General features: G+C 48.3%; 1 long non-coding RNA gene across 2 annotated transcripts; it reads left to right on the top strand.

The window, feature by feature from the left end:
* Positions 1 to 429: 429 nt before the first annotated feature.
* On the top strand, positions 430 to 21058 carry LOC137357261 (uncharacterized). Of its 2 annotated transcripts, XR_010971160.1 has the most exons (4): positions 430 to 653; positions 14304 to 14532; positions 15625 to 15720; positions 19175 to 21058. It is a non-coding gene; the product is annotated as an uncharacterized lncRNA (long non-coding RNA). The 2 variants fall into 2 exon arrangements; XR_010971161.1 differs by lacking the exon at positions 14304 to 14532.
* The last annotated feature ends 3502 nt before the right edge of the window (positions 21059 to 24560 follow it).

Raw genomic sequence — 24560 nt, 5'->3', positions numbered from 1 at the left:
GCACGCCCTGTGGGCTACAAGCTGACCACAACGGAAACCTGCCAAACTATATGGCGTGGGATTAATAGAGAACCAGCGGCTGTTAATGCTGTGCAGGTTTTTTTCTTGAAATCATTTGGAGCAGAACAGATTTCAGCATTGGAGGCTGTTCAAATTCTGCAACATCCGGAGAGGGGTTCACCCAGCATTCAACAGTGGATTTTATTTGGAGGTTTTCCTCGAAGGCCTGTATGAAACCACAGTAAATCAGCGTGGAGTGTTGCTCTGGGGCTTAGCTTGATCCTGCATGAAGCTCGCCTGAGGAACAGGCTGCAGGCCTGCTTTGGGTAGTGAGACCTAAACCTCGACATGTCTAACAACACAGGCCACCAGGGCTTTGAGCAATGTGGCGGCACTTTCCATTGTGTTCTCCCCACCACTAAATAGGCGGACGGTTTTAAGAATGTACAAACTTTTCCTCCTATTGAATATCCTCTTGAATTATTGATTTTCCAATTTGTCAAATATTAGGTCGGATTGTTCTTGGTGCTTTTCCGGAATTGAGAACCCATTTGGGGATCAGTAATCTGCATGCTTGGTCAGGACAGGAGTCCACGGGGAGCCTGCAGTTACCATGGGGAAGACGTCACCCGAATGGCTGAGGAGAAAAAAAGGTAATTGATCTTTTTGTCTCGTCTTGCGCTTTCAATTTACTGAGGAGTGAAAATCTCTGCCTGCGTGCAGCACCTATTTGTGAGCAGAAGTCTCGGAATCCCCACTGCTTTCCAATCAAATTATCAAATAGAACAGCTGATAAAAGGAACAGATCAATATTTTTCAATCAATAACACAAATGATAACCTTTGCATCACTGACAGTCCCTGGAGAGCAAACCGTGCCCCACTAATCCCCTCAGGAGACTGGGTATTCTTACAATAAACAGCTGGGGTCAGAAAACAGCGACAGATTTAGATCTTTTCAATTTCAGGTGATTGCAATGGGTTTTTAAAATGAAAGCATTTTCATAAAATTCTGGCAAAATCAGACTAAAAAACGGAGTTTTTTTCGATAAAGAGTTCAAGATAGGATACGGTAAAGACAAGCCACTCAATTGTGTTAAAGCAGTACCCAGCAGTTGAAGACGACAGTTCATGGTGGCCAGTGAGGGATGGTCAATGAATGCCGACCATTTCAGTCCTCAGGCTACTTCTGCCATTTCTGATCTGTTACCGAACTCCAGAGAGCTGCTTTTTCTCCCTCTCACTAAATACCTTTAGGTGACAACCGTCTGTCAATGTCAGTTTCAGAAGGAGCAGTTGCCCTCACAGCAATTCCAAACTTTTATCACCCTTTGTGTGTACAAGTGTTTTGTAATTTCACTTCTGAAAGTTCTGGCTCTAATGTTTAGTCCCTGTGCCCTAATCCTGGACTCCCCAAACCAAACAGTGGAAATAGTTTCTCTCGATCGACCCTGTCAATTCCCCTTGATATCTTAAACCTTGATCAAATCACCCTTTAACTTTCTAAATTCCAGGGAATACAACACAAGTTTGTTTAATCTCTCCTTGGAGTCCAGGTATCGTTCTGGTAAATCTACACTGCACTCCCTCCATGGCTGGTATATCTTTACTGAGGTGTGGTGCGCAGACTGCACACCCTCCATGGCTAGTATATCTTTACTGAGGTGTGGTGCGCAGACTGCACTCCCTCCATGGCTAGTATATCTTTACTGAGGTGTGGTGCGCAGACTGCACACCCTCCATGGCTAGTATATCTTTACTGAGGTGTGCTGCGCAGACTGCACTCCCTCCATGGCTGGTATATCTTTACTGAGGTGTGGTGCGCAGACTGCACTCCCTCCATGGCTAGTATATCTTTACTGAGGTGTGGTGCGCAGACTGCACTCCCTCCATGGCTGGTATATCTTTACTGAGGTGTGGTGCGCAGACTGCACACCCTCCATGGCTGGTATATCTTTACTGAGGTGTGGTGCGCAGACTGCAGTCCCTCCATGGCTGGTATATCTTTACTGAGGTGTGGTGCACAGACTGCACTCCCTCCATGGCTAGTATATCTTTACTGAGGTGTGGTGCGCAGACTGCACTCCCTCCATGGCTGGTATATCTTTACTGAGGTGTGGTGCGCAGACTGCACTCCCTCCATGGCTGGTATATCTTTACTGAGGTGTGGTGCGCAGACTGCACTCCCTCCATGGCTAGTATATCTTTACTGAGGTGTGGTGCGCAGACTGCACACCCTCCATGGCTGGTATATCTTTACTGAGGTGTGGTGCGCAGACTGCACACCCTCCATGGCTAGTATATCTTTACTGAGGTGTGGTGCGCAGACTGCACTCCCTCCATGGCTGGTATATCTTTACTGAGGTGTGGTGCGCAGACTGCACTCCCTCCATGGCTGGTATATCTTTACTGAGGTGTGGTGCGCAGACTGCACTCCCTCCATGGCTAGTATATCTTTACTGAGGTGTGGTGCGCAGACTGCACTCCCTCCATGGCTGGTATATCTTTACTGAGGTGTGGTGCGCAGACTGCACTCCCTCCATGGCTGGTATATCTTTACTGAGGTGTGGTGCGCAGACTGCACTCCCTCCATGGCTGGTATATCTTTACTGAGGTGTGGTGCGCAGACTGCACTCCCTCCATGGCTAGTATATCTTTACTGAGGTGTGGTGCGCAGACTGCACTCCCTCCATGGCTAGTATATCTTTACTGAGGTGTGGTGCGCAGACTGCACACCCTCCATGGCTGGTATATCTTTACTGAGGTGTGGTGCGCAGACTGCACTCCCTCCATGGCTGGTATATCTTTACTGAGGTGTGGTGCGCAGACTGCACTCCCTCCATGGCTAGTATATCTTTACTGAGGTGTGGTGCGCAGACTGCACTCCCTCCATGGCTAGTATATCTTTACTGAGGTGTGGTGCGCAGACTGCACACCCTCCATGGCTAGTATATCTTTACTGAGGTGTGGTGCGCAGACTGCACTCCCTCCATGGCTAGTATATCTTTACTGAGGTGTGGTGCGCAGACTGCACACCCTCCATGGCTAGTATATCTTTACTGAGGTGTGCTGCGCAGACTGCACTCCCTCCATGGCTGGTATATCTTTACTGAGGTGTGGTGCGCAGACTGCACTCCCTCCATGGCTAGTATATCTTTACTGAGGTGTGGTGCGCAGACTGCACTCCCTCCATGGCTGGTATATCTTTACTGAGGTGTGGTGCGCAGACTGCACACCCTCCATGGCTGGTATATCTTTACTGAGGTGTGGTGCGCAGACTGCAGTCCCTCCATGGCTGGTATATCTTTACTGAGGTGTGGTGCACAGACTGCACTCCCTCCATGGCTAGTATATCTTTACTGAGGTGTGGTGCGCAGACTGCACTCCCTCCATGGCTGGTATATCTTTACTGAGGTGTGGTGCGCAGACTGCACTCCCTCCATGGCTGGTATATCTTTACTGAGGTGTGGTGCGCAGACTGCACTCCCTCCATGGCTAGTATATCTTTACTGAGGTGTGGTGCGCAGACTGCACACCCTCCATGGCTGGTATATCTTTACTGAGGTGTGGTGCGCAGACTGCACACCCTCCATGGCTAGTATATCTTTACTGAGGTGTGGTGCGCAGACTGCACTCCCTCCATGGCTGGTATATCTTTACTGAGGTGTGGTGCGCAGACTGCACTCCCTCCATGGCTGGTATATCTTTACTGAGGTGTGGTGCGCAGACTGCACTCCCTCCATGGCTAGTATATCTTTACTGAGGTGTGGTGCGCAGACTGCACTCCCTCCATGGCTGGTATATCTTTACTGAGGTGTGGTGCGCAGACTGCACTCCCTCCATGGCTGGTATATCTTTACTGAGGTGTGGTGCGCAGACTGCACTCCCTCCATGGCTGGTATATCTTTACTGAGGTGTGGTGCGCAGACTGCACTCCCTCCATGGCTAGTATATCTTTACTGAGGTGTGGTGCGCAGACTGCACTCCCTCCATGGCTAGTATATCTTTACTGAGGTGTGGTGCGCAGACTGCACACCCTCCATGGCTGGTATATCTTTACTGAGGTGTGGTGCGCAGACTGCACTCCCTCCATGGCTGGTATATCTTTACTGAGGTGTGGTGCGCAGACTGCACTCCCTCCATGGCTAGTATATCTTTACTGAGGTGTGGTGCGCAGACTGCACTCCCTCCATGGCTAGTATATCTTTACTGAGGTGTGGTGCGCAGACTGCACACCCTCCATGGCTAGTATATCTTTACTGAGGTGTGGTGCGCAGACTGCACTCCCTCCATGGCTAGTATATCTTTACTGAGGTGTGGTGCGCAGACTGCACTCCCTCCATGGCTAGTATATCTTTACTGAGGTGTGGTGCGCAGACTGCACTCCCTCCATGGCTGGTATATCTTTACTGAGGTGTGGTGCGCAGACTGCACTCCCTCCATGGCTGGTATATCTTTACTGAGGTGTGGTGGGCAGACTGCACAACCTCCATGGCTGGTATATCTTTACTGAGGTGTGGTGCGCAGACTGCACACCCTCCATGGCTAGTATATCTTTACTGAGGTGTGGTGCGCAGACTGCACACCCTCCATGGCTAGTATATCTTTACTGAGGTGTGGTGCGCAGACTGCACACCCTCCATGGCTAGTATATCTTTACTGAGGTGTGGTGCGCAGACTGCACTCCCTCCATGGCTAGTATATCTTTACTGAGGTGTGGTGCGCAGACTGCACACCCTCCATGGCTAGTATATCTTTACTGAGGTGTGGTGCGCAGACTGCACTCCCTCCATGGCTGGTATATCTTTACTGAGGTGTGGTGCGCAGACTGCACTCCCTCCATGGCTAGTATATCTTTACTGAGGTGTGGTGCGCAGACTGCACTCCCTCCATGGCTAGTATATCTTTACTGAGGTGTGGTGCGCAGACTGCACTCCCTCCATGGCTGGTATATCTTTACTGAGGTGTGGTGCGCAGACTGCACTCCCTCCATGGCTGGTATATCTTTACTGAGGTGTGGTGCGCAGACTGCACTCCCTCCATGGCTGGTATATCTTTACTGAGGTGTGGTGCGCAGACTGCACACCCTCCATGGCTAGTATATCTTTACTGAGGTGTGGTGCGCAGACTGCACACCCTCCATGGCTAGTATATCTTTACTGAGGTGTGGTGCGCAGACTGCACTCCTTCCATGGCTGGTATATCTTTACTGAGGTGTGGTGCGCAGACTGCACTCCCTCCATGGCTGGTATATCTTTACTGAGGTGTGGTGCGCAGACTGCACTCCCTCCATGGCTGGTATATCTTTACTGAGGTGTGGTGCGCAGACTGCACACCCTCCATGGCTAGTATATCTTTACTGAGGTGTGGTGCGCAGACTGCACACCCTCCATGGCTAGTATATCTTTACTGAGGTGTGGTGCGCAGACTGCACTCCCTCCATGGCTGGTATATCTTTACTGAGGTGTGGTGCGCAGACTGCACTCCCTCCATGGCTAGTATATCTTTACTGAGGTGTGGTGCGCAGACTGCACACCCTCCATGGCTAGTATATCTTTACTGAGGTGTGGTGCGCAGACTGCACTCCCTCCATGGCTGGTATATCTTTACTGAGGTGTGGTGCGCAGACTGCACTCCCTCCATGGCTAGTATATCTTTACTGAGGTGTGGTGCGCAGACTGCACTCCCTCCATGGCTAGTATATCTTTACTGAGGTGTGGTGCGCAGACTGCACTCCCTCCATGGCTAGTATATCTTTACTGAGGTGTGGTGCGCAGACTGCACTCCCTCCATGGCTGGTATATCTTTACTGAGGTGTGGTGCGCAGACTGCACACCCTCCATGGCTAGTATATCTTTACTGAGGTGTGGTGCGCAGACTGCACACCCTCCATGGCTAGTATATCTTTACTGAGGTGTGGTGCGCAGACTGCACTCCCTCCATGGCTAGTATATCTTTCCTGAGGTGTGGTGCGCAGACTGCACACCCTCCATGGCTGGTATATCTTTACTGAGGTGTGGTGCGCAGACTGCACTCCCTCCATGGCTGGTATATCTTTACTGAGGTGTGGTGCGCAGACTGCACACCCTCCATGGCTGGTATATCTTTACTGAGGTGTGGTGCGCAGACTGCACTCCCTCCATGGCTAGTATATCTTTACTGAGGTGTGGTGCGCAGACTGCACTCCCTCCATGGCTGGTATATCTTTACTGAGGTGTGGTGCGCAGACTGCACTCCCTCCATGGCTGGTATATCTTTACTGAGGTGTGGTGCGCAGACTGCACTCCCTCCATGGCTAGTATATCTTTACTGAGGTGTGGTGCGCAGACTGCACTCCCTCCATGGCTAGTATATCTTTACTGAGGTGTGGTGCGCAGACTGCACTCCCTCCATGGCTGGTATATCTTTACTGAGGTGTGGTGCGCAGACTGCACACCCTCCATGGCTGGTATATCTTTACTGAGGTGTGGTGCGCAGACTGCACACCCTCCATGGCTGGTATATCTTTACTGAGGTGTGGTGCGCAGACTGCACTCCCTCCATGGCTAGTATATCTTTACTGAGGTGTGGTGCGCAGACTGCACTCCCTCCATGGCTGGTATATCTTTACTGAGGTGTGGTGCGCAGACTGCACACCCTCCATGGCTAGTATATCTTTACTGAGGTGTGGTGCGCAGACTGCACTCCCTCCATGGCTAGTATATCTTTACTGAGGTGTGGTGCGCTGACTGCACTCCCTCCATGGCTAGTATATCTTTACTGAGGTGTGGTGCGCAGACTGCACTCCCTCCATGGCTGGTATATCTTTCCTGAGGTGTGGTGCGCAGACTGCACTCCCTCCATGGCTAGTATATCTTTACTGAGGTGTGGTGCGCAGACTGCACTCCCTCCATGGCTAGTATATCTTTACTGAGGTGTGGTGCGCAGACTGCACTCCCTCCATGGCTGGTATATCTTTACTGAGGTGTGGTGCGCAGACTGCACTCCCTCCATGGCTAGTATATCTTTACTGAGGTGTGGTGCGCAGACTGCACACCCTCCATGGCTGGTATATCTTTACTGAGGTGTGGTGCGCAGACTGCACTCCCTCCATGGCTGGTATATCTTTACTGAGGTGTGGTGCGCAGACTGCACTCCCTCCATGGCTAGTATATCTTTACTGAGGTGTGGTGCGCAGACTGCACTCCCTCCATGGCTAGTATATCTTTACTGAGGTGTGGTGCGCAGACTGCACTCCCTCCATGGCTGGTATATCTTTACTGAGGTGTGGTGCGCAGACTGCACACCCTCCATGGCTGGTATATCTTTACTGAGGTGTGGTGCGCAGACTGCACACCCTCCATGGCTAGTATATCTTTACTGGGTGTGGTGCGCAGACTGCACACCCTCCATGGCTGGTATATCTTTACTGAGGTGTGGTGCGCAGACTGCACACCCTCCATGGCTAGTATATCTTTACTGAGGTGTGGTGCGCAGACTGCACTCCCTCCATGGCTAGTATATCTTTACTGAGGTGTGGTGCGCAGACTGCACTCCCTCCATGGCTAGTATATCTTTATTGAGGTGTGGTGCGCAGACTGCACTCCCTCCATGGCTAGTATATCTTTACTGAGGTGTGGTGCGCAGACTGCACTCCCTCCATGGCTGGTATATCTTTACTGAGGTGTGGTGCGCAGACTGCACACCCTCCATGGCTGGTATATCTTTACTGAGGTGTGGTGCGCAGACTGCACACCCTCCATGGCTAGTATATCTTTACTGAGGTGTGGTGCGCAGACTGCACTCCCTCCATGGCTGGTATATCTTTACTGAGGTGTGGTGCGCAGACTGCACTCCCTCCATGGCTGGTATATCTTTACTGAGGTGTGGTGCGCAGACTGCACTCCCTCCATGGCTGGTATATCTTTACTGAGGTGTGGTGCGCAGACTGCACACCCTCCATGGCTAGTATATCTTTACTGAGGTGTGGTGCGCAGACTGTACACCCTCCATGGCTGGTATATCTTTACTGAGGTGTGGTGCGCAGACTGCACTCCCTCCATGGCTGGTATATCTTTACTGAGGTGTGGTGCGCAGACTGCACTCCCTCCATGGCTGGTATATCTTTACTGAGGTGTGGGGCGCAGACTGCACTCCCTCCATGGCTAGTATATCTTTACTGAGGTGTGGTGCGCAGACTGCACTCCCTCCATGGCTGGTATATCTTTACTGAGGTGTGGTGCGCAGACTGCACACCCTCCATGGCTAGTATATCTTTACTGAGGTGTGGTGCGCAGACTGCACTCCCTCCATGGCTAGTATATCTTTACTGAGGTGTGGTGGGCAGACTGCACACCCTCCATGGCTGGTATATCTTTACTGAGGTGTGGTGCGCAGACTGCACACCCTCCATGGCTAGTATATCTTTACTGAGGTGTGGTGCGCAGACTGCACACCCTCCATGGCTAGTATATCTTTGCTGAGGTGTGGTGCGCAGACTGCACACCCTCCATGGCTAGTATATCTTTACTGAGGTGTGGTGCGCAGACTGCACTCCCTCCATGGCTGGTATATCTTTACTGAGGTGTGGTGCGCAGACTGCACTCCCTCCATGGCTAGTATATCTTTACTGAGGTGTGGTGCGCAGACTGCACTCCCTCCATGGCTAGTATATCTTTACTGAGGTGTGGTGCGCAGACTGCACTCCCTCCATGGCTGGTATATCTTTACTGAGGTGTGGTGCGCAGACTGCACTCCCTCCATGGCTGGTATATCTTTACTGAGGTGTGGTGCGCAGACTGCACTCCCTCCATGGCTGGTATATCTTTACTGAGGTGTGGTGCGCAGACTGCACACCCTCCATGGCTAGTATATCTTTACTGAGGTGTGGTGCGCAGACTGCACACCCTCCATGGCTAGTATATCTTTACTGAGGTGTGGTGCGCAGACTGCACTCCCTCCATGGCTAGTATATCTTTACTGAGGTGTGGTGCGCAGACTGCACTCCCTCAATGGCTAGTATATCTTTACTGAGGTGTGGTGCGCAGACTGCACACCCTCCATGGCTGGTATATCTTTACTGAGGTGTGGTGCGCAGACTGCACTCCCTCCATGGCTGGTATATCTTTACTGAGGTGTGGTGCGCAGACTGCACTCCCTCCATGGCTGGTATATCTTTACTGAGGTGTGGTGCGCAGACTGCACACCCTCCATGGCTAGTATATCTTTACTGAGGTGTGGTGCGCAGACTGCACTCCCTCCATGGCTAGTATATCTTTACTGAGGTGTGGTGCGCAGACTGCACTCCCTCCATGGCTAGTATATCTTTACTGAGGTGTGGTGCGCAGACTGCACACCCTCCATGGCTGGTATATCTTTACTGAGGTGTGGTGCGCAGACTGCACACCCTCCATGGCTGGTATATCTTTACTGAGGTGTGGTGCGCAGACTGCACTCCCTCCATGGCTGGTATATCTTTACTGAGGTGTGGTGCGCAGACTGCACTCCCTCCATGGCTAGTATATCTTTACTGAGGTGTGGTGCGCAGACTGCACTCCCTCCATGGCTGGTATATCTTTACTGAGGTGTGGTGCGCAGACTGCACTCCCTCCATGGCTGGTATATCTTTACTGAGGTGTGGTGCGCAGACTGCACTCCCTCCATGGCTAGTATATCTTTACTGAGGTGTGGTGCGCAGACTGCACACCCTCCATGGCTAGTATATCTTTACTGAGGTGTGGTGCGCAGACTGCACACCCTCCATGGCTGGTATATCTTTACTGAGGTGTGGTGCGCAGACTGCACTCCCTCCATGGCTGGTATATCTTTACTGAGGTGTGGTGCACAGACTGCACTCCCTCCATGGCTAGTATATCTTTACTGAGGTGTGGTGCACAGACTGCACTCCCTCCATGGCTAGTATATCTTTACTGAGGTGTGGTGCACAGACTGCACACCCTCCATGGCTGGTATATCTTTACTGAGGTGCGGTGCGCAGACTGCACTCCCTCCATGGCTAGTATATCTTTACTGAGGTGTGGTGCGCAGACTGCACTCCCTCCATGGCTAGTATTTTTTTACTGAGGTGTGGTGCGCAGACTGCACTCCCTCCATGGCTGGTATATCTTTACTGAGGTGTGGTGCGCAGACTGCACACCCTCCATGGCTGGTATATCTTTACTGAGGTGTGGTGCGCAGACTGCACTCCCTCCATGGCTAGTATATCTTTACTGAGGTGTGGTGCGCAGACTGCACACCCTCCATGGCTAGTATATCTTTACTGAGGTGTGGTGCGCAGACTGCACACCCTCCATGGCTAGTATATCTTTACTGAGGTGTGGTGCGCAGACTGCACTCCCTCCATGGCTGGTATATCTTTACTGAGGTGTGGTGCGCAGACTGCACACCCTCCATGGCTAGTATATCTTTACTGAGGTGTGGCGCGCAGACTGCACTCCCTCCATGGCTAGTATATCTTTACTGAGGTGTGGTGCGCAGACTGCACTCCCTCCATGGCTGGTATATCTTTACTGAGGTGTGGTGCGCAGACTGCACTCCCTCCATGGCTGGTATATCTTTACTGAGGTGTGGTGCGCAGACTGCACTCCCTCCATGGCTAGTATATCTTTACTGAGGTGTGGTGCACAGACTGCACACCCTCCATGGCTAGTATATCTTTACTGAGGTGTGGTGCGCAGACTGCACTCCCTCCATGGCTGGTATATCTTTACTGAGGTGTGGTGCGCAGACTGCACTCCCTCCATGGCTAGTATATCTTTACTGAGGTGTGGAGCGCAGACTGCACTCCCTCCATGGCTGGTATATCTTTACTGAGGTGTGGTGCGCAGACTGCAAACCCTCCATGGCTGGTATATCTTTACTGAGGTGTGGTGCGCAGACTGCACTCCCTCCATGGCTAGTATATCTTTACTGAGGTGTGGTGCGCAGACTGCACTCCCTCCATGGCTAGTATATCTTTACTGAGGTGTGGTGCGCAGACTGCACACCCTCCATGGCTAGTATATCTTTACTGAGGTGTGGTGCGCAGACTGCACACCCTCCATGGCTAGTATATCTTTACTGAGGTGTGGTGCGCAGACTGCACACCCTCCATGGCTAGTATATCTTTACTGAGGTGTGGTGCGCAGACTGCACTCCCTCCATGGCTGGTATATCTTTACTGAGGTGTGGTGCGCAGACTGCACTCCCTCCATGGCTGGTATATCTTTACTGAGGTGTGGTGCGCAGACTGCACTCCCTCCATGGCTAGTATATCTTCACTGATGTGTGGTGCGCAGACTGCACACCCTCCATGGCTGGTATATCTTTACTGAGGTGTGGTGCGCAGACTGCACACCCTCCATGGCTGGTATATCTTTACTGAGGTGTGGTGCGCAGACTGCACACCCTCCATGGCTGGTATATCTTTACTGAGGTGTGGTGCGCAGACTGCACACCCTCCATGGCTGGTATATCTTTACTGAGGTGTGGTGCGCAGACTGCACACCCTCCATGGCTGGTATATCTTTACTGAGGTGTGGTGCGCAGACTGCACTCCCTCCATAGCTAGTATATCTTTACTGAGGTGTGGTGCGCAGACTGCACTCCCTCCATGGCTAGTATATCTTTACTGAGGTGTGGTGCGCAGACTGCACTCCCTCCATGGCTAGTATATCTTTACTGAGGTGTGGTGCGCAGACTGCACTCCCTCCATGGCTAGTATATCTTTACTGAGGTGTGGTGCGCAGACTGCACTCCCTCCATAGCTAGTATATCTTTACTGAGGTGTGGTGCGCAGACTGCACTCCCTCCATGGCTAGTATATCTTTACTGAGGTGTGGTGCGCAGACTGCACTCCCTCCATGGCTAGTATATCTTTACTGAGGTGTGGTGCGCAGACTGCACACCCTCCATGGCTGGTATATCTTTACTGAGGTGTGGTGCGCAGACTGCACTCCCTCCATGGCTGGTATATCTTTACTGAGGTGTGGTGCGCAGACTGCACACCCTCCATGGCTGGTATATCTTTACTGAGGTGTGGTGCGCAGACTGCACACCCTCCATGGCTGGTATATCTTTACTGAGGTGTGGTGCGCAGACTGCACACCCTCCATGGCTAGTATATCTTTACTGAGGTGTGGTGCGCAGACTGCACACCCTCCATGGCTGGTATATCTTTACTGAGGTGTGGTGCGCAGACTGCACTCCCTCCATGGCAAGTATATCTTTACTGAGGTGTGGTGCGCAGACTGCACACCCTCCATGGCTAGTATATCTTTACTGAGGTGTGGTGCGCAGACTGCACACCCTCCATGGCTAGTATATCTTTACTGAGGTGTGGTGCGCAGACTGCACACCCTCCATGGCTAGTATATCTTTACTGAGGTGTGGTGCGCAGACTGCACACCCTCCATGGCTGGTATATCTTTACTGAGGTGTGGTGCGCAGACTGCACTCCCTCCATGGCTGGTATATCTTTACTGAGGTGTGGTGCGCAGACTGCACTCCCTCCATGGCTGGTATATCTTTACTGAGGTGTGGTGCGCAGACTGCACTCCCTCCATGGCTGGTATATCTTTACTGAGGTGTGGTGCGCAGACTGCACACCCTCCATGGCTAGTATATCTTTACTGAGGTGTGGTGCGCAGACTGCACACCCTCCATGGCTAGTATATCTTTACTGAGGTGTGGTGCGCAGACTGCACTCCCTCCATGGCTGGTATATCTTTACTGAGGTGTGGTGCGCAGACTGCACTCCCTCCATGGCTGGTATATCTTTACTGAGGTATGGTGCGCAGACTGCACACCCTCCATGGCTGGTATATCTTTACTGAGGTGTGGTGCGCAGACTGCACACCCTCCATGGCTAGTATATCTTTACTGAGGTGTGGTGCGCAGACTGCACTCCCTCCATGGCTGGTATATCTTTACTGAGGTGTGGTGCGCAGACTGCACTCCCTCCATGGCTGGTATATCTTTACTGAGGTATGGTGCGCAGAGCCTGTTAACAATACTCCAGGTGTGGTCTAACCAGGAATAAAACAAGAAAGTGCTGGAAATACTCAGCGGGTCTGGCAGCATCTGGGGAGCGAGAAGCAGAGTTAACGTTTCAGGTCAGTGACCTTTCATCAGGAGTTCTGATAGGATGCTGCCAGACCTGCTGAGTATTTCCAGCATTTCTTGTTTTTATTTCAGATTTCCAGCATCTGCAGTATTTTGCTTTTATTTTATTGGTCTAACCAGGGCTTTGCCTCTGGATATGAAGGCCAGCATGACGTTCTGCTTTTTGATTACTTTTCTTGTTGCTGTTGCAGACACTTTAATGATTGATGCACCTTTGGCTCTTCACTGGAGCCTTTCGCCATCTCGTGACCCTCTCGGTACACTGCGGCTTGTTTTACCGTCTTGTATAAGGAGAACATTACCCCCACCCCTTGCCACCTGTGAAAGCTAACCAATGGACCTGGAGAGATGGAATTTACAGCACAGGAACAGGACATTGAGTCCAACTCTTCCGTGCTGCTGCATAGGCTCCACATGAGCCTCCTCCCACCCGATCTGCATATCCTCCTTTTCCTTTGTCCCTCGTGTGTTTATCCAGCTTCCCCTTAAATGTATCGCTACTATTCACCTCAACCACTCTGTGGTAGCGAGTTCCACATTCTCACCACTCCCTGGGGAAAGGAGTTTCTCCTGAATTCCCTGCTGGATATATCAGTGACTGTCTTATAATAATGGCCCCTACTTTTAGTCAACTCACTGAGTGGAAAGATATTCACACGCCTCCCCTATCAGAATTTGAAAGCCCTCTATTATGGCACCTGTCAGCCTTCTCTCTTCACTTTCCAAGTGGCCTGTCAAACTCCCCTTGTGCCCGCCCGACTGATCCACAGAGCCCACGTGCTTGTCCACTCCTGTATCAAGCACCAAGGTCTCTTGTCAGACTGATGCAGCCTTCTGAATCGAGAGGGAATTTTCTGTTCTGTTCTTTTGCCTCCGTGATGCCAGTTAGTGTGGAGCCTGCCGTCTCTTCTCTGCTGTGGATAACCCTCCACACCTCAATCCCTCTTCCACGTCCACAGGTACCACTTCAGGTAGACCACATGCCCAGAACTACTGTGCCACGACTTGCCAACTCTGGGCAGATTCCGAAAGGTTTTATCACATCATCTCCAACCAGCCTCCTATCACCAATATTTTTTCCGAATAAAAGTGTTCAAAGAGAATGGAAAAGGAAACACTTTTTAAAAAAAAAGTCTTCTATTTTTGTTCTTCCTCTGTTTTGCTTGCATCGGTATCTGATAGATTAATCTTTAATTCCTGCAGACTCCAGGGCAATCCCGGATCATTGGCAACCCCATTCCTTGTTTGACTGTGAGGATACCAGGGAAATGAGCCCGGGTACTCCAATAAATAGCAATTGAGTTTGGATCCGCTTCAGCTGTCCAAAGGAGACAGGTGGTTACTTTTAACACTGTTACGACGACTGCTTAAAGAAAGTGACCAAAAGGATGCTGAGATTTTAAAATCCTGGTTCAACAACAGATGGTCGAAAGTAAGCGTAATTCAGACTGCTACATATCTACATCATGTCAGCAGGGAGTTGAAACCTTTTCATTATTGCTCGTGATAAAAATGTTAGCGAGCACCGCGGGTTTAATCATCATATGAGGGAGGTGACAGTAATTGGTGCTGGATAGACGGTTATATCTGTTTTGACTTGTGCTCGGAGGGGAGCTAAATCTCTGTTGAATCTTATTCCCGATTCCACTTGGTATTTGATGAATTGTAACAGAACAAATATCAGCTGGGTGAGGATAAACCATCAAATTCTCGAGACCTGCTCTCATTTGACAGCCTTTAGCATCCAGCCATTTGCATTGTAGGCTGCTTCTCCAAGATGGATATTAATCTCAGACTGCTCTTTGTACAGTGCAATGCATTATAGGCACACCAGCTATACCAGGGGTCGGCAATGTGTCCGTACACAGACACCAGTGTCTGTGTGCTAACAGTTTTGAGGTCTATGAGAATTTTACATGTCTTGCTCCAAGCACAGGGAGAGCGAGATAGAGAGTTAGGCAGCCCTGTAACTAGCACCAGCCTGGGAAGCAGAGAGAGAGTGGGGGAACAGAGATGGACACAGAGTGAGGAGACAGAGAGGGGGAGAGAGAGGGAAGATGGCCACTCAGAGTGGGGGAGGGGGAGAGAAAGAGATCAAGATCACTTCTGACAGATGGAAATCTATCTGAATTCTGCGCATGGCTACATCAAGTGTGCAGGCCAACCTTGACCACATGTGTAAGCAAACACGATGCCAGGTATCTGACGAAATAGGGAGAAATGTGTTTGAAATCGGACTGTGTTTTGATGGCATCAAGTTCACTATCTAGAGATGAGTTGCCCCCATGTCTATGGCTGAGTCAGTATTTTTGTCAAATGTCCGCAGTGTAACATGTTGGTGCCTTCCCAGAGTTATCCCAGCGGTCGTGCCCAGCAACCGCTTGCAGTAATTACTTTGATGCAAATATCAGAATTAAGCAATATTGGAAAGGAGATTTGGGACTTTGAATGCCCACACTCTCCTTGTTAGATTGCAACTTTCGACAGCTAATTCACTTTGTGATACACATTTACTCCATTCCAGGGAAAAGCCAGGAGAGGAATGGTAAACTCAAAGCAGAAACATGACCAAGACAGTGCAGAAGACAAAAATACACTAATACTTCCCAGGAGGGGCCAGGTAAGGTGCAGGCTCTTGATACTTTTCATCCTGGATTGGGGGATTTTAATTCTGTAAATTCAGTCCTCTTGTCCCACTCCAAGACATGGGCGCACAATCTAAAGTGACACTCTCAGTGCTAGTACTGAGTGGGTGCTGCACTGTCAGAGGAGCTGTCTTTTGGATGAGACGTTAAACCGAGGCCCCTATCTTCCCTCTCGGGTATATGGAAAAGATCCCCAGGTACAATTTTGAACAAGAGCAGTGAGGCTTCTCCCCCACTGTTCTGCCCAATTCAACCGCCATTACTAAAAATCCCTTCATCACGGCTTCATAGCATTCAGGGAGCTCTCTCTGCAAGGGGAGTGGGGAAAGTCAACAGGCTCTACGCAGCCCCCGTGCGCTGGAGCCAGGAGCTGGATAGAAGTGAAGCAGGAGAAGGAGTCCGAGCCCAGGACTAATATCCCACGCCTCCTTCCTGAACACTTAACAGGCAACTGGAACAAAGCACTGGCATAGATGCTTTCCAAATTTGTACCAGATTTGGGTGATCGTCAGTTCTGCCGTGGGACCATGTCTTTCCACGGCTGCAGCCTCTCTGCAGGTGCAGCCATTCCTTTGACCAGCCGTTTTCAAGATAAGATAGTCACTCATAAATCCAGAAGGGAATTCAGGAGAAACTTCTTCCCCCAGAGTGCTGTGAATATGGTGAGCCTGAAGGCTATTAAGGGGAAGCTCGACTAATGCGCAAGAGAGAAAAGATTAGTACTTAATGTTGAGAGGGTGAGATGAAAAGGGGTTGGAGGAGGCTCAGACGGAGCAAAAATCCTGCACGTACCAGTTGGGCCAAATGGCCTGTTTCTCCTATGTACACAAGGATGTGCAGGAGAGAAATAAGTTTGGTGTGGGAGGGGATCACTATGTTTACCAAGTCTGGGTATTATCTCAGATGTTGCATTCTGATTTTATAGAGATTGCAATGAGGGGTTGTTAGTCTGTTATTAGAAATGTCGAAAGGTAAATTTTACATCCTTAAACGCTGACCTCTCCTGATTTGAATCTTCTTAAACCTCTGAAGAGAGTTAACTGAACCGAGCCTGTCAAATATGACATTAAATGGAGTCATAAATTTGACTCCCTCCATAAACCTCTCTGCCATGTGCTCCTTCAAATTTGCTTCTTTGACCCAGCTTTTGTACACCTGTCCGAATGTCTCCTCATCTCAAATTCTACCCCGTGAAAGGCACTGTCGAAATACAAGCTGCTGTTACTGTTTAAGGCTGAGGTAAAGTTGGGTTCAGATAAGCCAAGGTGATTAGCAGTTTTAAAATAGGAGGACAGAACCAGAGCTGAGTCCCACTCTGACATCCAGCCCAATGGGCTGACCTGTGGACTCCGAATTCCTTCATCTCAGTGAACTGGCTGACTGTCCTCTTTAAATAAGCTTTCCTCCAATGGAACATCCATCAGATGCGCACGTAGAAGGCAAATTCAATTTTTTTTTAAACCCAATTTAAATAGAACTTTAGTATTTGTCACCAGCACGGTCTGAGGAAGTTAGGTTATGTGTGTCACTGAGCCGATAACTTCCATCATAAAACTACAGTGCAGCAGATTGGACAAAGCAGGTCTTTGGGTATATGCTAACCCATTCCTTACGGCTTTGTCCAGGCTGCATTTCCACTGTTCTCACTGGAACATAGGAACAGGAGTAGGCCATTCAGCCCATCGAGCCTGCTCCGCTTTTCAATACAGCCATGGCTATCATCTATTTCAATGCCTTTTTCCCACACTATCCCCATATTCTCTTATGTCATTTGTATTAAGAAATCGGTCAATCCCTGCTTTAAACATACTCAATGACTGAGCTTCCACAACCCTCTGGGGTAGAGAATTCCAAAGATTCACTACCCGCTGAGTCAAGAGATGTCTCCTCATCTCGGTCCTAAGTGGGTTTTGAAATAGTGTCCCCTGGTTCTAGGCTCCCTAACCAGGGGAAACATCTTACCTGCATCTATCCTGTCCATCCCTTTAAGCATCTTGTAGGTTTCAATGAGATCACCTCTCATTCTTCGAAACTCTAGAGAATACAGGCCCAGTTTTCCCACTCTCTCTCCATAGGACAATCCCGCCATCCCGGGAACAAGTCTGGTGAATCTTAGTTGCACTCCCTCTCTGGCAATAATAAGGTAAGGGGACCAAAATTGTATACAATACTCCTGGTGCGGTCAAGCCAAGACTTCACTTCTTCTGTTCTCAAATCCTCTTGCGATAAAGGCTAACATACCATGAGCCTTCCTCATTGCTTGCTGCACCTGCATGTTAGCCTTCAGTGACTTATTGACAAGGACACCCAGATCCCTTTGAACATCTACACTTTGTAATGGCTGACCATTTCAGAAATACTCTGCACATCTGTACCTCCTACCAAAGAGGATAATCTCACAATTTTCCACATTATATTCCATCTGCCACATTCTTGCCCACTCACTAAGTCTGTCCAAATCCCCTTGAAGCCACTTTGCATCTTCCTCACAACACACATTCTCACCTGGTTTTGTGTCCTCCACGAATTTGGAAATACTACGTTTGGTCTCTACATCCAAATCATTGATCTATATTATGAACAGTTGGGGTCCCAGTACTGATCCTTACAGTACCCCACTAGTCACAGCCTGCCAACATGCAAATGACCCATTTATTCCCACTCTCTGTTTTGTGCCTGTTAACCAATCCTGAATCCATGCCTGTATATTACCTCCTATCCCATGTGCTTTCATTTAGCTAACCAACCTCCTGTGGGGGACTTTATCAAAAGCCTTTTGAAAATCCAAGTCTACTATGTCCACCAGCTCCCCTTGAATCAATTCTGTTCGTAACATCCTCAAAAAAGTCCAACAGGTTCGTCAAATATGATTTCCCATTCATAAATCCATGTTGACTATGTCCAATCAGATCATTATTATCCAAGTGTCCATTTATCACATCCTTTAGAATAGATTCTAGCATTTTCCCTATGACTGATGTAAGGCTAACAGGTCTGTAATTCCCTGTTTCCTCCCTCCCTCCATTCTGAAATAGTGGGGTGACATTTGCGACCTTCCAATCTGCAGGAACCACTCTATAATCCTTTTTCAACACTCTGGGATGTAGAATATCAGGTCCTGGGGACCCCATGATAAATTCACCTGACTCTGCCTGTAATGGACCCAAATTTGTCTGAAACAACCGTTTCCTTTTACGTGTCTGTAGAAGCTTTTACAGTCTGTTTTTATGTTTTCTGCTAGTTTACATTCATATTCTATTCTCAGTTTCTTGGTCCTCCTTTGCTGTATTCTAAAATCCTTCCAATCTTCAGGTTTACTACTATTTCTGGCAATTTTATAGGCCTTTTCTTTTAATCTTAGACAATTCTTAACTTACTTTGTTATCCACGGTTGACTGCCTTTACTTATGGGGTTTTTGTGCTTTGAAGGAATGTCTCATTGCTGTAAACTACGTAATGATTCACTGAGTCTGAACTTTTCTGGATTCAAGCCCATTGTCGTGATTTGAAGAATTCTGCAATGTCACAAGTGCCATCTTTTGGATGAAATGAGAACAAAGAAAATCCATGATCATTCAGCTGCTGTTTGTGGGATCTTGCTGTGTGTAAATTGGCTGCTGTGTTTGCCGATCCAGCAGTGACTGCACCTGACTGAACCACTGTGGGGAGTTCCTGAGCGTGTGAAAGGCGCCATTCAAATGCAAGTTCTTCCTTTCTATCGTTCTGCCCCACAATTTCTCCTGAATAACAGTCCGGAGAATTTTGATGGTCATTTTCTTCCTTTCTCGAAATATCTTTTATAAATTTTGTTGTGTGCTGCCAAAGTGAATGGTATATTCTGTTGTGATGAACTGTATTAATATGGTGTAGATCTAACTGCTGAGATTGTTGTGCTAACTGAAATGTCATGTTGACTTTTTCTTCAAAAGTATAGAAAATAGGAGCAGCAGTAGGCCATTCAGCCCATCGAGCCTGTTCTCCCATTTCATTCAAATCGTGGCTGATCTACCTGAACTCCACTTTCCCACCCCATCCCCAGATCCCTGGATTCCCTTGGTCTCCAAAAATCTATTGATCTCAGTCTTAAATGTATTCACAACTGAGCATCCACAGCTCAATGGGGTAGAGAATTCCAAAGATTCACCACCCTCTGAGGGAGGAGACGTCTCCTCACCTTAGTCCTAAATGGACAATCCCTTATCCTGCGACACTGGCTCCGAGTTTTAGACTCTCCAGGTCGGGAAAACAGCCTCCTCCTATCAATGAGGTCACCTCTCCTTCTTCTAAACTCCAGAGAATTTTGACCCATTATACTCACTCTCTCCTCACAGGATAACCCTCTGATGCCAGACAGGGAAACTTCATTGCACCCTCTCGAAGGCAAAGAAATCTTTCCTTAGGTAAGGAGACCAAAAGTGTACAGAGTAATCACAGAATTGTGACAGCAAAACGAGGGGCCATTCAGCCCATCATGTCTGTGCTGCCTCCTGGTCTGATCTCACCAAAGCCATACACAGTTACAGCAAGACTTCTACTCTTTGCAGTAAAGGCGAACATCCCATTTGCTGTCCGAATTGCTTGCTGTACCTGCATGTTAACTTTGTGCTTCCTGTAAAAGGACACCAATCTTGAATCGTTTCTCACTATTGAAAAAAAAATTCTTTTTCTAATCTTCCTCCCCAAATGAATAATGTCAAATTTCCCCACATTATACTCCATCTGTCTCCTGTACTGAGAGAGTAGCCTTGGTTCCAGGGGAAACACAGCTGTTTTTATTGAATAACTTGGATAACTGCAGTTCGTTCAGGAAGCTTGGTTTTTCAATCCATGCTACACTGACCTCTGGTGATGAGATCTTGCATGTACTGCATTTTGCAAAGATGTTCTTGCATGGGATCTCCCAGCAATGTGTGCTTGTTCCAAGGACCTTGCTTTCCCAGTGTTGGTATTTAATCTCCTGTCAAAATGATAGCCGTACGGGTCACTAGACACAACCTGCCTCGAAGTAAAGAGCAATCTGTCCGCACTGGTTAGCAAATGTCCGAGAGAAAAATAAATGTACACTGACATGAGGGCTCCTGTAAACTGATTATGCAGTCCAAAAGGTCATTGTATTTTAATCCCAGGTTGGGCTCTGAGGGAAACCCAACAGTGTTTGCCCCAGAGAACCGCAGAAGGAAATAACCGTTCAAATACATATCAGGTCCGAAGAAATTATCATCTCTGAACCTATTTTCACAAAATGCAATTTAAGCTGATCTCACTGTTCTATTCTAGACTTGTATTTTCGTGCTGCCATGTAAGACGATTAAAGCTGTGGGTAAAAATGTTTGCTGAATTTTACTCTCTGACTTTTTGCACAGCATTTTATTTTGACGAACGCCCTGAGCGAAGAGGCATGCAGTGTCCAAGAAGCTGAACTAGTCTCTCTCTGCTCTGAAATTGCAACAAGTCCCATTCTCCCCTCACACCCCTGTGCTCGCTGATCTACATTGGCTCCTGGTCCTCAACTTTAAAATTTTTATTTAGAGATACAGCACTGCAGCCCTTCGGCCCACTGAGTCTGTGCCGACCAACAACCACCCATTTATACTAACCCTGCAGTAATCCCATATTCCCTACCACCTACCGACACTAGGGGCAATTTACCTATCAACCTGCAAGTCTTTGGCTGTGGGAGGAAACCGGAGCACCCGGCGGAAACCCACGCGGTCACAGGGAGAACTTGCAAACTCCGCACAGGCAGTACCCAGAATCGAAGCCAGCTCCCTGGAGCTGTGAGGCTGCGGTGTTAACCACTGCACCATCCGTTCGTTCCAATCCCTCCATGGCCTCACACATTGCATTCCTCGAAATCTGGTCTCTCAACATCCCTGATTTTAATTGCTTCACCATTGGTGACAGTTCCTTCAGCTACCTGGATCCTGCGCTCTGGCATTCCCTGCCTTTCCTTCAAGAAGCTCCTTAAAATCCAACATTTTGGCCAACCTTTTGAACACTTTTCCAAATATCTCCTGAGCTGACTCAGTGGTTTGTTTGATAATGCTCGGGTGAAGCATGTTCTGCTACGTTTAAGGCCCTGGTTGTTATCCCTTAGGTAGAAGGTCCAGGGAAACTGGTTTCCAAAGGATAGATCCCATCACCTCATTGGTACATGTTCTGTGGCTGATTTGATCTGAAGGTGCCCAACCATTTTCCAATCTTCTGTGGTCTCCAGAAGTGTTAATCTTTGATGTTGACAGCACTGAGGAAGCCCATTGTGTCCAAAACTAAAATAAAAGCAAAATACTGCAGATGCTGGAAATCTGAAATAAAAACAAGAAATACTCAGCAGGTCTGGCAGCATCTGTGGAGAGAGAAGCAGACGGGTCAGTGACCCTTCTTCGGAACCCTTGTTCGAAGTTCCGAAGAAGGGTCACTGACCCGAAACATTAACTCTGCTTCTCTCTCCACAGATGCTGCCAGACCTGCTGAGTGGTTCCAGCATTTCTTGTTTTTATTTGTGTCCAAAACTAACCCCTCTTACCCGCTGTCTCCTGGTATCTTTGTCCATTTGAAGCCTTCAGTTTGTTAGCATGTTTGTTACTTGCTGATAAGTGCCCACCCATTCAGCTGCTGTGGTGGGCTGAACCCCCTAACAAACATCATGCCAGCTGTTAACGGCTCCAGTTCTGGGGAGCTGTGACTTTGTTTGATCTTTGCACTTGAATGAATTTTCATTTTTCTGAAGACTGGCTGTACAAAAGGAGAGTTTGGCAGTTTCCTGCATCAGAAGCACCCTCCAGTATGAGTGATGATCACTTGTAGCTCTTCCTTCAGGAGGCAGGAACTGAGGAGACAGCTCAACGCAGGGACTGGACTGCAGTGGTTCGGTGCTTAAAGGGAAGACTGCACGAGAATTTCCTTGTTCTTTGCTGCCTGTGCCTTCAGAAACCTTGTATCAACTACAACGATAAGTGTAGTCCGTAGCAGGAGATAGGTTGTAGATTGTACAGTTAAAGTCAAATGAAGTTTGATATAAAGAAAGGGGAGGTGATAATTTTCCAGAGGGTAAATAAGAGGAGCCATGCACGATATCGGAAGGTATTAAATGGAGTACCGAGACTAAAGCTGACAACAGAACCCCCTGGTTACAAATCTTTATCTTCTTTGGACACAGAATGGGTCTTTTTGACTGGAGGTTCAAATTGAAAACTCTGAAATGATCAGTGTGTGCAGCAAACCAAGTTTGCTCATGAGGATAGAATACTAACAGACAAGTAGCTCTTTCAGGCATGTGTCTGGTGGCAATGCGGTTAGAGAGTTTGGAAGAGATCTGAAAGGTGCTGGGTTCAAGTCCCAGAAAGTGCCTTAGATGTAGTGTCAGATAGGAAAGGCTAGATGAATTAATTTAATGGTGGGGGGGGGGGTCAGTGAACCTAGTGCTGAGTAAGATTGCATTCAAACTTAATGATAATCGGAGGGAATTGCCACCAGAGACAAGCTGGTTTTAATACTCTTCACAGTCAAAACTTTCACCAAAAGCATGACTTAAAAACCTCACACAACATCACCTGGAGGATTTGAACCCAAGCTGCTTGCTTTTTAGGACCATTCCTTTGTTTCTCTGCCACTGAAGCTTTTACAAAAACCACCCTTTGGAACTTAAACTTAAGATTAAAGTTGCACACTTGATCATTAGCTAAATGTACTGAGAGATACTCTAAACACTGCAAGAGCCAGTGGACTCATGGGCAGAGCGCTTGAAAAAATGTTTCATGAACAAGGCTCTCACAGAATAAAGGTTCAAATCTTCACTTAACTTGTAGTCTTGAACATTTTGTATTTTTGGACAATTCTAAAATAGTACTATTAAAATGAGAATTAAATGTCTCAATTTTTTTCAATGGCGATACACCTGTTTGAAAATTCAACTCTTTGTGTACTGACATTGTCGCTGAGTGAAACACCGGTATTCGTCAGGAGGCGACTGGCACTCATTTTTTGCAGCCTTTTGCTCATATCAACAGTGGCAGCACGTCGCCTGCTGGACTTACACCTACAGCAGATGAAAAGTTTCCTGTCACACCAGATACAAGGGGGAGGTGTCTACACCACACATTTTTCTTTTTAGTCATGGCCACACAGTGTCCAGTTGTGCCTCTCTCCAGCTGTGACAGTGATGGGAAATCATGCTGACTCTCATGAGCTCCATGCAGCTGCTTGGTGTGTTTCATGAATTTTCACATATCTGAGACCCAGGTGAAGCAACCTGCAATTCTGCTGCTGACCACATGAGGACAGGCTGACAGAAAACCTCTGAGGAAGGATCGGTCTCGGCTGCTGTATTTGAAATGAAAGGTAGTTTGTGACATAGCACGGGAGGAGGCCAATCTGCCGAGTGTTTTCCTGCATTGACAACAAGTGAAAGGATAAATTCAATTCAGAGGAGCAGTCTGGCTCTCGGGCAAACAGAAAAATCAATGTGTCATTCAGAGAAGGAGGCTATTTATCCCATCGTATCTGTACCGGATCTTTCAATGTTGATCCCACTCTCCCGACTATTGATCCAGTTCTCCTTTCAAAGCTCCGATGGAACCTACATCCATGTCCCAATTAGGAATTGCATTCCAAATCCTCACCTTGCGGTGTGTAGAAAATAAACTTTTCCTCATGTCACCTCACCTCTGGTTCTTCACCATCAGCCCCGAGCTATCTGCTTCAACATAAACACTAATATTTTTACACTTTGAAGATAAGAAATAAAGCAATAGCCTTTGCCGTGATATCCTGCCATCATTAACATGGTACTGCATCGTCAAGCACATTGGATGTG

This window comes from Heterodontus francisci, chromosome 47 (assembly GCF_036365525.1).
Source record: "Heterodontus francisci isolate sHetFra1 chromosome 47, sHetFra1.hap1, whole genome shotgun sequence".
NCBI classification, from domain to species: domain Eukaryota; kingdom Metazoa; phylum Chordata; class Chondrichthyes; order Heterodontiformes; family Heterodontidae; genus Heterodontus; species Heterodontus francisci.
Note: the sequence above shows the minus strand (reverse complement) of the source record. Positions and strands in the feature narration are given on the sequence as shown.